General features: G+C 39.3%; 1 long non-coding RNA gene across 2 annotated transcripts in view; it reads right to left on the bottom strand.

Annotated features, from left to right (window-relative positions):
* Positions 1 to 114: 114 nt before the first annotated feature.
* LOC135417626 (uncharacterized) overlaps positions 115 to 15,608 on the bottom strand; it is an 82,990-nt gene continuing 67,496 nt past the window's right edge. The window contains exons 3-4 of one of the 2 annotated variants that reach the window (XR_010432148.1): positions 2,062 to 2,171; positions 115 to 208 (exon numbers count right to left, since the gene is read on the bottom strand). This is a non-coding gene — a long non-coding RNA (uncharacterized LOC135417626). The remainder of the gene's footprint in view (positions 209 to 2,061; positions 2,172 to 15,608) is intronic. The other variant, XR_010432149.1, reaches the window with a different exon arrangement.

The raw sequence follows: 15,608 nt of genomic DNA, 5'->3' as shown, positions 1-15,608 counted from the left end.
ACTGGAAACATCAGAAGATCTTACAAGTTACATGCTTCTGCTTTGTGTGGGTCAGTCTAATCCTGATGATACCATAGTAACTTCTCTCCTGAAGGCACTGAGTACTCACTTTTATGAATCATCTTCCATAGGTACTGGAAGAGCCATCATAAACCTCTGCTCGTGTTGCTGTCATCCACCACACCAGTCTCTAGAGGATGAGATCCTGCTAAACCACCACACAGAGAGGACAGATTTAATTTGTATGTCTATGACTGAGCAATCCCACAGAGGTCCTTACCTTGTGATCAATATGATCACATGAAAAAAACACAGGTTCTGCAGTCTGACTCTAAGCTTTCTGTTTGTTTGGTTTTGGTAGCCTGAAATTTAATTGTGGACTTGCTGTTGATGTCTTAAAATTTTATTTCTTTCCCACTTCCTCTCTGTATTGTTGAATTTCAGTCCAATTTCTCTTCACTCATTTCGCATTCCTTCAAAGTCCTCTTCTCTCCAGGCTCGATATATTGGCATTGCTACCTTCTCTGCAGGCCTTCATCAGCATGTTAAACTCGATGATAGAAGAGAAGAACAAAGAGTCAATGTGCTGAAAGAAGGCTTTTAGTGATATATGTTCGAAAGGGATCTTTGAAATCTCAATGAGCTAAAATTGCATGCGCGAAACACTCTGCCTTCCTGAGGTCATAAGCAAGGTGAACTATTCTCATCACAACACAATAAAAATGCCATTGTTTTATGTATAGCAATTCTGGATACACTCTACCTTGCAGTGAGCAATTTGTCCAAGAATAAAAGGTAAGTGTTCACACTATACTTTTTATGTGATCATTCCTGTTTGAGGGATCTTACTGGCCAAACTGAGTTAAAACAGGTGAACATGAAGGAAAACAAAAATAACATAAAAAGAGCCGAAAATAGCACAATATGTAGGATCGGGGGGGGAAAATATCATAGAATATACAGGACTGTGTTTTGCTGAACATTATTAAGGGGAACTAAAATAGTTAAAACCTGTCATTTGTGAATTCTGCGTGGCATAAATAGATTTTCAGGTGCTTTAATGGCACCATGCTCTACCAGCAGTGTTCAGCCCATAAGAAATATGCTTTTAGCTCACTTTCTTCTCCCAAGTAGCAGCTGGAGGTGGAGGCTGAAGGAAGAGGATCAGAGCTATGGCAACACACAACTGTATTTCCCCCAGACACTCTCTCAGCTCCAGAGGTTTTTAACTCAAATCCAAGCCCAAGGTAATTGGTGTTTAACAGTAAGCCAGGAAACATTTTCTCCTACATGTCTTAACACTTTTTTAAACACATATAAACTTTTTTTTTTTTTGCACACACAGCACTGTGTGACAATGATTCTCCTGACTTAACTCTATAGTTCATTTAGAGAAATCACAATGAAACACAGGAGCTCTATCTCCACAAGGTGTTTAGTTCAGGACTTTGAAATCATCTCTGATATCAAATCTTGTTTCAAGTATTCGCAGATTCTAGAGTATTCAGTTCCACATCTATTTGAAGAATACAAAAATGTGATCATGCTTCCTACAGTGCTTGTAAAACTAAACTCAGACAACTTCTAAATGTGGCATGTTTTACAAATGTTCATAGTGCATTTAAAGAAACATCAGAAAGAGTAAATCTAAGTCCCTGTGCCACAGTTTAAGTCTGTGTAGGCTTTGGGCTTCTAGAGTCAAGTTACTGTAAATTCTGTCTTTTAATAAAACATGCCATTCTCTCATTTTTCGGAGCCAGAGGAACACTTGATAAGACAATTAGAGACACTCGCGCTGAGTGACTCAATTACCCTAGATGCAATTTTATGAGCAGATTGAAATCTTTGACCACCTAATGATGATTGAGTATTTCATGCCACTTCCCATTAGTGAGAATGGACTCTCTAAGCAAATGGAGTTCACCTCACTGGGCACTGTCCCTCCCAGGGTGGTGCATTGCAGGATGCTGAAGCTGATCCAGTGCAGCCTGGACATCACTGCAGTGGCACACACTCAGCAGCCACTTCTGAAGATTCATGAATGCCAAAAAGGCAACTTACAGCAATTGATATAAAGTTCTTCTTGAGGAAGTCTCTCTCCTCTCTGCGCAAAAGGTCTCTCTGGGTTTGTTTTTAGCTGAAGGAGTAGGGGCCTAATTGCAGCCTGAGAACTGCATTAAAAAAAAAAAAAAAGAGAAAGAGATAATAAGGGCTTTGTTGACTTCTGATTTTAATGTCTTCAAGTCTCTACTGCAGGATTTGGCCATCTCAGACCTTTCCAAAATCTTCCTTGGTGTCTTCCTGCAGTTTGAGACGTGTAGGGTAGGCAGAACTTTTCTTTTTCTTACTCAGTATACAGCAGGGTCAGCCTGAGAGACGAAGGATCTATTGCCAACAGATGCCATCTGTGAGTACCACTTAAGGTTTGAAATCATGGACTATCTCTTAAAAAGAGCTATTTGTACAAGGAAAGTTACAGTTTTCAGGAAGAGGCAAACAAAACAACTATGGGGTATGATTTCATAGAAATCCTTCAACATCTTGCTTAGTCTTCTTTCAGAAAAATATTCACAAATAACACTGTCTTATTTGGATTTTTTACTACCACTTTAACTTACGTGTTACCTTGCCTTTCTACTGAGTGAGGCTGTCATCCACCTTTGCTCTCAGAGGACAGGTGCTGCAGCAATGTGGTACCGCAGGACTAAGAAACATCAGGCCAAGGTTCACGCGTCCCTGGTGAAAGTCTGCTGATCAGATCTTGCAGAACAGATCCCTTTGGCAGATTCTGACTGATAGCCAAGAGCAGTTTGGGTACACAAAACAAACAGTGTTTAAGGCTGTCTTTAAAAAAATTATGTCCTGAATGACGTCATTCTCAACTCAGTTATGAATTCTGTGAGCTATAACTTGTGCCGTATGTGGGCAGAAAAGGGCAGAGTGAGATTTACAGCAGGACAACAGGTCTTTAGGCAAATAGAATTCTAGGGTAAAATTATTGGAAAGAATTCCTTTTCAAACACAAAGGCAACTTTTCATTGTTCTCTTTGAGCTGCCTCAAAGCAGATGTTTACAGTGACACATCCTTTTTAGCTCAAGGCTTGCACACAAGAAAAGCAAAACCAGACATTTCTCCTTGCTTAGGGTAGATTTCTGTCTCTTCTTGCAACCTAACAACTTTCCTCTTTATAGTCAAAATAATTTTCCTCACACTTTTCATGGCATTCTGTGCTGTAAGATATAAATTATTACTTATATTTTTGCTTGTTAAGAAGCAGAGCTCACTGCTGGGTTACCAACAGGTCAACTGCCAAGGAAGGAACACAGGTTCAACTGCAGGCTCTGCTACCAATTGACTGGGAAGTGTGTCAGTTCAACATGTCTTAACTGGACAAATTTCCAATGAATCAATAAATTCCCGAAGAATAAAATATACTACTAATAAGAAGGAAAAAAATATTTTGGAAAACAGTGATCTATTTGCCTGCATGACCTCCTTATCTTCTGCAGGCCACATGTTATGGTTGCCAAGCCAAGCTTTTCATACAAGTCATGTTTTCCTGTTCTGCAGTGTAATAATGATGAAGAAAAGGATTAATGTTAGGTTTATTATTATTTTTCTTAATGATAGTCTCATAAAAATTTAGTTTAAGGGTGAGATATGTACCTATCTGTGTGATATCACCCACACAAACTATTTCATTCCATCAGCACCCTGAAGCCAATCTCAGCATCAAAGCACAGAGTCTGTTCCACGGCGGTGACACAAAGTAACAAAAAGCAATCATTACAGATTTTACCACATAGATTTTCTTGTGGCAAGACGAAACAGTCTGTTCATAAACTGATAATTACCTGATAACTAGTTCTATCTGTTATTTCCTTGAGAGCATCCAGATGCAATAAACATGCATGAACACACCAAGTGCCAGCAGGCTCAAGTGCTGTGGGACTTCATTAAAGTGTAAGATACAACAGTGATTTAAACCATTAAAAGGATTGTTTTCTCCCTTTACAGAACAGTTGTAACATACATATATCAAGAAAAATGTCAGTCCTGCCTAGATGAAGGTCATGAAAATTTTAAACTTTTTATTTCTTTTGATGGATCCCACCTAGGAATGTGCTGAATGGCCTGTTCTCTGGGTTTTTATAACTATTTAATACTTCTCTAGACCTGTTCAACATATAAAAAAGCAAGCTACAGTCGAAAACCCTGTAAAACATTCTAATATTAAATGGAGGCTAATGAAATTTGCTTAGTGACCTTCAGTAACTCGTTCATACTATTAAATAGTCCATTAGAGCTAACCTGCATTATCTGAGTACTTCAAAACTCAGCACAACTTTGAGATGAACCTGATTTATTGGTTTATTTACCTTTTATCCTTTTTTTTAGGTGTACAATTTTAGCCAAATTTACTAAGGAAAGCAAAGCCATTGTCAAGCTCCATTCAAAAAGTGACAGAAGGAAAAACTGTCTCCAGGTTCCTACAGGCTCTGCAAAGGCAGGTGAATAGCTAAAGTAAAAAGATTCTATAACTGTCCTGGCAGAGAGAAGTGCTCAGCAGAAGATGACAAAATGTAAGATGTTGGAGAATCAACATAGCAGGAAAAAGCCAGAATGCCTGGACAACTTTTAAAACTTCAGCTAAAGACTGCAACCAACAAGGCAGTTGTAGACCCTCATGTACACTTGAGAAAAAAATATCTTTGTTCCATCTTCTAGTTCCAGTACTATTTTATATCTAACATCTAAAGACGTTTTACCTACAGGTTTCTCGTTAAGATGATACAGCAGGACTACTCAGAAAATCCACTCATTCTAGATTTTGCCTTGACTCCATCTAGTTACCAGGCATTTGGTGTTTTCCACAAACCTAATGGAACATCCCATATTTCTTACCTTTCTCTGATCACTGCAAACCACTGCATTTCTCAGCTGTGGACACGGCACTGGCTGGAAGCCCTGAAGTGCAGAACTCAAAAAATTAATCCACCTAAAATTACATATCAGTGTAAAAAACAGTGTTGCCTTACTCCCTTGCACTTTGACTCAATCAAAGTTCCATTAAAAGCAAAATAACATCTCTGATTTCTTTCACAGCTACCACATTATAGTAACCGTGAAAGTCTTATTTTCTCTTCTTTTTATCCCACAGGTTATATAAACACAAACAGAGATGAAGAAACTGCAATGTGTGACAAAATGGTGACTCTGGCTGCACTTTTTACAATATAAAATATTATGCTCTTCTTTCTCTGCTTTTCTCTTTTTCTCTGCTTTTTCCCATCATGAAGTCAATTCCCATAGCAATGCTTAGGGCAGAGTGTATCATTTCAGGGCCCAGATGGTTAACTATGGAAAACTATTCTCCATCTGGTTCCTTAGTAATATCCTTAAACAGATAAGCTTGCAGCTCTGAAACTGTGTTAGGTTTTCCATGCAGCTTCTGTCTGTAGAGACACATGCCTTGTGTCTACCTTCAGTTTTAATTTAGGGGGAGGAGCAATATTGTGCTGAAGCAAAGTCCCACAATAATATCAAAATCCCTTGGGAACAGGAAAAAAAATTAATCCTAAAAAAATGCTTCTAACAAGTGGGTTGGGTTTTATAAAAAATGTAATTCCTTTGAATTTTCACACCATTCTGTACTTCTTGTTTTCCAAACCAAGGCAAAAACTTGTTACTTTTAGCTGTGTGCCCTTGTTGTGAGAATATGGACTGTTTTAAACATCAAGACACTACTGCCTTGTGAAAAAAGTGGTGCCAAAAATCTGTCTTTGTACTTTAAAGAGGTGATGTCAAGAATAAAGTAAAATCAGGGGCAAAACTAACTTTCAAGTAGGACTTTGAAAGTCTCTCAGCGCAGCTGGAGGGAAAACAGAGACAACCTAGATGCTAATACATGTACAGATGGGATGTCTGGACTGCAAAGCAGGCAAACTCCAATAGAAAATGGAAGAATATTTTTAAGAAGTCCTAAAATAAAACCAGAAAGAGCTTTTCTGCAATCATGCTGCCAAACTCTTCAAGAAGTTATTCTAGCTTCAGTGAGACTGGATCCTTCCTCAGGCTGCAACAAGGTTTGGATCAGGCTACCACTTGTACTTAGAGAAAACAAATAATAAATGTGCTGGGAATTATTATAGAAGGATGCAGTGAGAGAATTGGATTCTTTGGGGAAGGCAACTCCCTTTATCTACAAGAGTTATTAATGTTAATAGTTATGAACTAAATCTGCTTTGTTCTGCTACCAAAGATGGTCACATGAAGCCACCTCTTTGCAAATTCTCTGTAAAATTTTAAAGCCCAAGAAGTAGTCCTCACAATTACTGTTTATGAATGCAGTAGTACTTTGGAGACTGCAAACATTTCTAATTTATTTAATAGGATAAGACATTTCTAAAGGGCTGCTGTGGTTTCTAGTAACTTTACATTTTCTTTGGACAACTGAGGACTGTAAAACCTTGGAAAATATGGCAATTTATGGCAATATAGTTTTATCTTGCTAAATGAAGTCACAATTGTCACTATTAACTGTTAAAAGTTATGTATATATTTCTTTGTGAAGGTAGTCCAAAATGGTGAGGGGAAGATGTGAAAGGAGCAGAGCAATCTGTGTGCTCAAGCACAGAAATTGCTCATGCCAGGCCCCCATGGGACTGTGATGCTCTGCTGCTCCAGAGCCACCACCTGCTGCCTCATTTAGATCAGGACTAGTCCAAATTTCATCTGTGTTCCTCTTTTGCTCTGTGTTGAGAAGAAGAGAGTTAGTTGTTATTCCCTTGCTGAGACCCCAAGAGGCTGAGTGTGCTTTCCCTTCCCCTTGCCTGCAGCCTCACAGGCTGACGGGAAAATGGAAGGTGTTTTCTTGTCTCCACAAGTTCTCAACTGCTTCATCCCACTGGAGTGAAGATGAGCAGCCTGACTGCAGTGCTGAGATCTGCTGGAGGCAGGGACTGGCAAGCCTCCATCCTGGGTGATTTCATTATATGCAACCAATTCAGCCCCCATCACTACTGCAACAGAACAGGAGTATTTGCAATCCAGAGCTGGTTTTGGCTGCAATAGGGTAGCTGTGGAGAAGCGCCACTTCTTGGCCAGCCTGCTGCCTGCTGTTCCCAACTGCCTTTGGATAGAATAGTGCTGAGCTGGTTGGTTTTTCTATGCTGGGATTGGAGCTTCAAGCCAGAGTAAAATATTGAAGTAGGCAAAACCACGAGCAGCCAGCAGCAGGACACGGACTCTGGTCCCAGCCTTGGCCCAGCACTTTGAGGGTAGTTTGGGGCACTCACAATTAAGTGGACATTTTGTAAGCTTTTAAAAATTCAGTGAACAGATAGTAAAGGAAATTCACATTTCTAACTGGTTTATAACTCAAACTAAACAGAAATTTACAGGATTTAAAAAATAATAATTAAAAAAGGGAAACTTTTTGAGCAGGGCCCTTCTCCAAGCCAGATAGCAGAGGGCAATGCACAAGGACAGGTGATCCAAAGTGGCCAAAGGGAAATTCCATATCGGTAGTAGTAGTAGTAGTAGTTGTAATATATTTTACTTTATTTCAGTTCTTAAGCTGTTTTTATCTCAAACCATGAGTTTTGCCTTTTTCCAATTCTCCTTCCCATCCCTCCAGGAATGGAGGAGTGAGTGAGCAGCCTGTTGGGGTTAAATCACAACACGCATTCTTGACCAAAGGAACAAAAGAGAAGAGAGAGAAGATTCACAGGGAATAAAAAAATTCTTCCAAGTTCCTTGCAAGAAGCAACTTAAGAAAGAGTGAAATAACAAGGAAATATTTATGAGCTTTCCTCGAGGGAAAAGCACATGGGGAAGGGGGAATTAAATTTCTAATAACATAAATTGAAATATTTCACCTTACAGAAAATGAAGTGAAGAACATAATTTTTAGAGCTAAAGATTTATTATTTATATCTACTTTGCCCAGTGCACATTTCTAACCAGGCGGGAGTTATTCAGAGGTTGATTTTTGTTTCCTCATCTGTTTTTGTTGTAGAATATATTTGATGTAGATCCCCATGACCTTCCCACTTGTGGTGATGTCAGTCAGCCCAATTCCTTTGACATGAATGGAGGCAGGCTCTTTACTCCATCTCAGGAGCCTACCCACTGTCACCTCATGTGCTGAGAGAGATTTATTATTATATTATGACTTGTTTCTCCAAGCATCCATTTACTAAAGCCACAAGAAATACATTTCTCTAGTTTTTGTATGTTCTTTGAACATTAATTTGCATAGCACAAGAGTTTTTTGCCACGTGGATCTGTCATCTCAAAGAAAACCAGGAGAGATTAAGATTTGAAAATATTTCTTATATATGATAAGGGGATCTAAGCAGTAGCAGACATGCAGAGTGCTGCCTGTAAAGGAGAACTTCTAAACTAAGCCATGTAAAATGTCGCTAGCGCCTTGAGGAGAAAATTCCCAGGTGACAGCATATTTCTTTCTTTACCTTATTCTTCCTGATGGCCGTGATGACAGACTTGAGAGCTCTGGAGTCTACAAGGAGACTTACAAGGCACAGAAGATATATTAAAGGCTTGCACTGGGCTGTTCTTACTCCAAGACTTCAAATGCTGACTCCAGACTGAAGTGGATTCTGTGGGAAGTCTGGCTATCCAGCTGAGCTGTTTCATTATAAGAAATTCACCTATAAAATATAACCTAGGATGTTCAATTAGATAAACATTTCACTTCCATGTGGGCAGCCAGTGGAAAGACTGTAAAAGAGTATGAAAATGTACCAAAAGGGAAAGTCCTTAACAGATTTTTTCTCCTGCTCTGGGTGTTACACCAAACTAGTCACATGTGTTCTGAATTTTATGCATTTGCAATTCATCCCACTCCACTGAAATTTTTTTTCTGCCTTCCTTTTTTTTTTTTTTTTAAATAGCTGGCAAATCTGTGCATGGTTGATCTTTCAAGGCTTCTACTTTGTCTGAATTTCAAGGAAAATGAAAAAATAACACGAGAGCCTGAAGGACAGTAGCTTCTAGCATAGGCTCCTCTTTCACATTTTGTAAATCTAATGATGCATGCCATCCTGAGCTATGAGAGATGCATTAGACTGTCATCTCAATTGTCAAAAACATGTGGCAGTTTCATTTAGTCTGCAGCAGCTCTGACCACTTTAGCCAAATTTCATTAGGAAAAATTTGCAGATGATGCAGTTGACATGCATTTCAGCTCCCAGCATTTCATATTGGAGGGACAGATGCTTGTGAAACCGTACAAGTAGAGCGAAGAGTAGGAGGAGCACACTGTGTGAAAACTACTTAATACCATTAGCAGATCACCATGAATGAGCAAGTCTTGGGGAGCAGAATTATCAAATATGCACCAAAAAAATTAAGAAAAACATTTTTTTAAATATGTTAAAATAGTAAATCCACTTAGCCAGGAGTGGAAGAGAAACCTTAGACATGAGTCTGTCAGCTTCCCCTCATCTTGCTGAATAAAGTGCCTTACCTGCATCTACTTACCTGCATCTACTTCTTGGGGGATCAAAGCCATTTCAGGTTTAAATGAAACAACAGTCTTGAATGATACAAGAAATTTCAGTATGTAACCTAAGTGGTGTTGGCAGTGTTTAGAGACTCCTAGTAATATATATTTGTTCCTAAGAGCTCCAAATTCAGAGTACTTTCAGCCATTTTACATATGTGCTTTTATGTATTCATAAAATTCAGAATTTGTATAGGATTCCCTGTCATGGTTTATAATGGCACATATACAGAAATTTCAGGCTGAAAATACTGTAGAGTTCAAAATATATAATGTTTTATTAGACACAAAATACCCTGGAAAGAAACCATCCAGACATGATAGTTTACTTAGAGGTTATGTTGTATAATATACTTAGTCTCTTCCTATTTTCAAGTCCACACTTCAGCTACTTGAAGCTGCAAGTTGTGTCTTAAATGGAAGAATAAATAAATCCCAAAGAGCAGAGCACATAGTGCATTAGCATAGCTTCCTTTGTGCTTCTTACTCCAGATGCACTAAAGAACAGCAAATTCTTTCAAGTGCTTCTCAGCAGCTCCATCAGTGGAACTTTTTATTATCATCACAGTAGTTAAGGCTGCATCTACATTGAGGGGAAAATGCATTCAAAGCTAGGATGTGAATTTGTATCATACCAGTTCTTTACCTCCCTGTGTGGGTGTCCAAGTGCATGCTAAGGGCAGATTTGACATCCATTTGCTTCGGCAGCTTGTGCCCTTCTCCTCTCCCTCTCCTGACCACCCAGATTCTTCCAACATCTCCCTTTAGGCATCCTAGAACAATTGTTTGTGACACTGTGGGGAGAACTGATCCAGAATAATAATAGCCATTTTTCACAGGTTATTTTAAACCTGTACCAATCCCTTGAGGTAGCTCAAGGCATGGATGCAAAAATATCTGGGCTAGCACAGCTGAGGAGGAGGTAAAGGAACAGAAACAGGCAGAAAGCATTTACAATCAACCCCTCACCCACCTAAATAGGTTTAGAAATTTACACCAAACTTACAAAAAAACCCCTAATCACAACAAACAAACAAAAAATCAAACCAATTTGCTTTCTGTTTATATAGAGATTGAAATTGGCTTACCAGGGGAAACAAGCCCCAGTCCCAGTGCAAGGGAAAGGGTGGGAGATCCAAACAGGGATGAAGATCAGAAGAGACATATAGGGAGTGACACCATCTCTTTCGGTGTCTGCTTGCAATTTGATTTTCTTCAGCCATGGCTGAAAAATGCCCCATTTGGTATTTATGTCCATGGATGACATCAATTTGTTAAACAAATATTGGTCCCAGTTTCAGACTACTGACATATTCTGGTTTCAGAAATCTGATAGGAAGTTGATATGAGTTCCACCTGGGCATTCAGTCCCTCTCTTGTGCTGTTGGAGACTGACAGAAGTTAAATGATTTCTGCAAACAGAAGGTTATTCTATCCTACGTATTTTCTGATAATAATCCATAGAATCTAGTACAATTTTCACCTACTATTTTTGAACTGTCCACGACCTGCATCATCACTGCACTGAAGCAGAGAAATACATAACAGCAATAGAGTCAGACCTGAGTGAATATTTGCATTTAAATATTTATGCATTAAATATAAATATTTATGCATTTGCATAAGAAGGCACTAAAGAAAAACCTTGTTTCACATAATTTAGGAAAAAAGAATATATATGTATAATAATATATTGTAATTCATATAATATGTATTATATATATGAATTATATATATGGTATATGATATATTTTATAAATGTATAATATAATTCATATAATTGTATAGGAAACCTTTTTATTTTCAATTAAATTTACTTTTCAAAATAATACTGTTTCCTTGAACAAAAAAAAAAAATTGCAAAAATCTTAGGTGTAGAAAATGAGAACAGTATATTGGGGTTGTTCTTACTTTTCTGGACTAAAAAAAAAGATTAGAAGTTGCAAAATTACTAGTTAAATAGAAAGTCTGAGCCTTTCCCAGCTTTAATGACATGGCAGGGAATGACTCTGGTGCTGCACAATGTGATTTGAAAGGAGAATTCCGCTGGCAGGGGTGCAAGAGACGTTCGCTGTTGTCAGTCATCATGAAGCAGATGGCACGTCTTGGCTGAGTGGGTTCTCAGGCATCTTATTTCAGCAGCCACTTCAGTGTACCTGACAGCGTAGTCAGATGTGAAACGCCACCTAAACACGGGCTGCGACAACTCAAGTGCCGTGAATTCCCAATCCCTGCAAGATTAGCCAGAAACAGAAGCATCAGAGCTCTGTCTGCCCTGCATAAGGAATAACTTTCCTCTTGTCTCAAGATAGATAGTTACTTGCAAACTTTTTGGGTAATAGACTACTTGCTTCTATTGTGATTATTTACCATAAAAATTAGGGATATAATTCTTATTATTATTGTTGTTGTTAGCAGTCTAAGAAAACTTAGAAAATAGTTTTAACCTGTCATGTCAGCTTAAATCAACAAAAATACTTTTAATAACTTCTGCCTTATGTAGAAACTCAGATATTGCACTGGAAAACTCTGTTGGATACCTTTAGTTGCTTACACTGTGACCCTGCTACCTGGGTGTCTCTAGGAATGCAATCCTCCATGGTGGAGGACAATTTGCAAGTCACTCAAAGCTTGAGATGGAAATTGCCACCATTCACTCCTAGTGGTAATTCAGGCACAGGGATGTAATATTAGCCACACCTTTATCCTGAGTCTGGTTTAAAAAGGAAATTTTACTGTAGTATCTTTTGGGAGCCCTGTACACTTAAGACCTCTCCATATACCTTTTCTCTTGGTTTTTAAGAGTTAAATCTGAAGCTTTGAAGATGTCTGGGATGCCCTTGCTCCGAGCACGGCATGCAGGGAGAAGAACAAGGGTGACTCCTGAAAGGCTTGCTGGACTCAGAGCTGTGCTTTCCATAGGAATGCTGAAAAGCCCCACGAAAGCCAACTCCCTACTGCTTTTAAAAATGCCACTTGGTATTTTAAGCATTGGAAAAAATTGGCCCTAGAAGAGCCAACCATCATACACTTTTGACACAGTCAGGAAGTGAGCTCCAAATTTTTCAACACCAGGCCAGTGCCTGCAGCACAAAGCATCCATCCTCATTCTGTTAGTCTGACACACAAAGTTATTCTGGATGTCTTCTTATGTTGCAGTTTGAGGGGTTTCTGGGTGGTCACTGCCGGCCGCTCTGTGAAGGTTTTCAGGGCTGGAATCACCCCCCCACTGCCTGTCCCTCGTGGCAGGGACAGGCAGCAGAGGTACTTAAGCCAGGAGACAGAGACGATGTAGCATGCAGGGAATCCAGCAGCGAAGAAGAGCGTTTATTCAAATTTCCTGCAGCTTATAAGGGCTGCTGGGCCAAAGAGGGGATTGGCCATTTGGCTAGCCAATGCAAGGAGACAATATAATAACTATGGCAACACAGAGACCCATGGTAGACAAGTGAGTTAACAACTTCCAAACTCCGGCATTCTTACTCTGTAGGGGTCTGGTTAATACAGACACCATTAAATGGTGCAAGCATTCATAAGAAAAGCAAGTTCCCCACATGGACATTATGTACCATGTTAAAGTTTGAGGGTAACTGTCCAAGATACAGTAGCCAGGGGTAAAAAACCCCACAGATCTCACCCTATAACTCCAAAAAATAACAGGCTACATAACTTTAAAATGGATTGTTTCTCCTTGCCCATGAGCATGTGTTAGTTCTCTTGAGCCTGGCACAACTCATGCATGCAAACTAGGAGAGAGAGAGAGATCTCACAGCACTCATATGCATATGAAAAGACACTTGAGAGATTTGTTTGAAGTAAATAAGGCATAAACTGATACACATATGTAAAGTCCAGACATCCAAATATTTAATAAAGCCCTGGCATCCCAGTCGTTTGTGCAGAGGTGTCACTTACTGTATTTGCTATATAGCAACTGAAAGAGTGATACAGAACAGGGCGAGGCCATGAACTTACACTCTATCTCTGCTGAAGGACAAGCTGTAAGTACCTAGAACACCTGTAGATCAATTTAAAACCTGAGTAGATAGACAGTAAATCACTTTACTGCCAATATTTATCACTGCATTGGATCTAAACCCATTAATTCTCTTTTGTTTCTATTGCCACAACCAAGCTGTAGATATAAAATGGGCTTTTGTGCAAATGAGTGTTATTTCTGTGAGACAATAAAATTGCTCTTGCAGTACCATCCAAAAATTCATGGACGCATCATAGCTATGTGCTGCCTGTGTACATTGTAGCTGCTGATTTTAGGGATATTAGTGGATGCCCTACTGAATGAAAAGAGAAAGAAAGAAATGCACTGCAATTTGAATGTGAAGCAGAAACCTCTGCTGCATTTCATCAGTCTGCTACCTACACTGACATTAGTCTATAATAAGAAAAAGACAGATATGTTCACAGTTAAGTCTTCTTACCAGGCTGATCTGAGGAATATTGAGACAGACAGACCAGGATACAAGGAGTTCATAGGCTAATTTCACAGGCTGCAGCACTGCAATGGTAAGGCTGCACAGAGAAGAGAAAGGCAATAAATCTATATGACTTTTCTTGCCCAAAAGAAAGTAGTGCCATGAGACAGAAATGCAAGAATAAGGTCCTAGGAAAAAAATCATACTGATTGATAAATCTCTCACTATGCGCTGAGTTAAAATTAAATTTATACAAACAAAACCTCTCAACTATTAATGTGGTTGGTCATCTGTCCACCCCTACTCTAACTCTACTCTGTTAACTCTATGAACCCAGAGGGTGGGAGAAAGTACAAAAGACCAAAATTAGATGCCTTGAGCCTTTTTTCTTTCTTGCAGAAATGCTACAGATGATTTATTAGTGAATGGATATCTGCCATCCATTTTGAAATTAAAAATCCCTTGGAGGCCCTACAGTCCCTTCCATTACATTACCAGCATGTGCAGGTCACAAAGGTACAGCTAGGAAAAGAAGTGTGCTCCATCAGTCAAAAGCTCTATTTTCTTCCCAGGTGCTAAAAGTCTTGGAGTGTGTAATTTGAATCGTCCTTAAATTCCCCAGCATATTTAAGCACCGTGCTAATAGGATAGTATTAAAGTATTAAAGGATACAGGTTAATCCCAGTGCTCTTATGCCTTGGTCTCTTGGTGGCAGCAGGGCTTGGTGTAAAAAAGAAGTGATAAGCTCAGACTCCACTCATGAGTGCTGAGGAGGGACAAGCATCTTCCTCAGAGAGAGCCACAACTGAGATTTTAGAGCAACATTCTCCTTTTCACTGCTTCAATCTCACTTTAGTTTACGTCTTCAGTTTCTACAGGGTAAATTTAGGTAGGCACAGGATCTGGTCTCTTGTCTTAGGCTGGATAAACAGGGGAGATAGGCTGCTTCTGTCTGTCATATCCCAAGGCTAAGTTCAGTCTTCTGTGAAGCCACTGACAAAAATGAAGGGTAATAATGATGCCTCGGAGAAATAGGAGAAAACTGAATCTGAGGAGAAGAAAATGGATGGGAAGACTGACAGAACTAAACTCTATACAAGTTTGGTATCCTGATCCGGGCCTCTACACTTTCACACAAAGTGCATTTCTGGTTTCCCTGCTGGCATGTTTCAGTAACCCTTGGGCACAGAAGGTGTGTTGCACCATTGTGTTAGGAAATAACTTATATCTAAAGGGTAACTAAGACTCTTCAGGCTTGGCTCATACAGTGTGTGAGCCATACCTATGAAGTAATCATAGACATATTACAAACATTTATTTTATAGGTGGAATTAAAAATGGATTTTAAGCTTAAGAAACACTTTCTGTCAGTCATGGGAATATAAACACCCTTTCCCAAGTTTCCAGAAATGCAGACATTGTGAGAGAGGCTTTGTGAGGTTCGGAGGTGGAACTTTCATCATACCAGGCTGAGGGCATATTTGTACTCTTCCTTTGGGTGCTGACACCAACTTTTTGTTGCAGTTACCTGATGGGATTTGCCCTAGAGCACTGCACGCAGCTATTACTCTGCAAATCAGATCAGCTCCTCTCCTTGAAATAACTTTGTAACTGGCCTAGGGGGTCAGATTCATAAAACTTGCAT

The sequence above is a fragment of the Pseudopipra pipra genome, chromosome 7 (assembly GCF_036250125.1).
Source record: "Pseudopipra pipra isolate bDixPip1 chromosome 7, bDixPip1.hap1, whole genome shotgun sequence".
NCBI classification, from domain to species: domain Eukaryota; kingdom Metazoa; phylum Chordata; class Aves; order Passeriformes; family Pipridae; genus Pseudopipra; species Pseudopipra pipra.
Note: the sequence above shows the minus strand (reverse complement) of the source record. Positions and strands in the feature narration are given on the sequence as shown.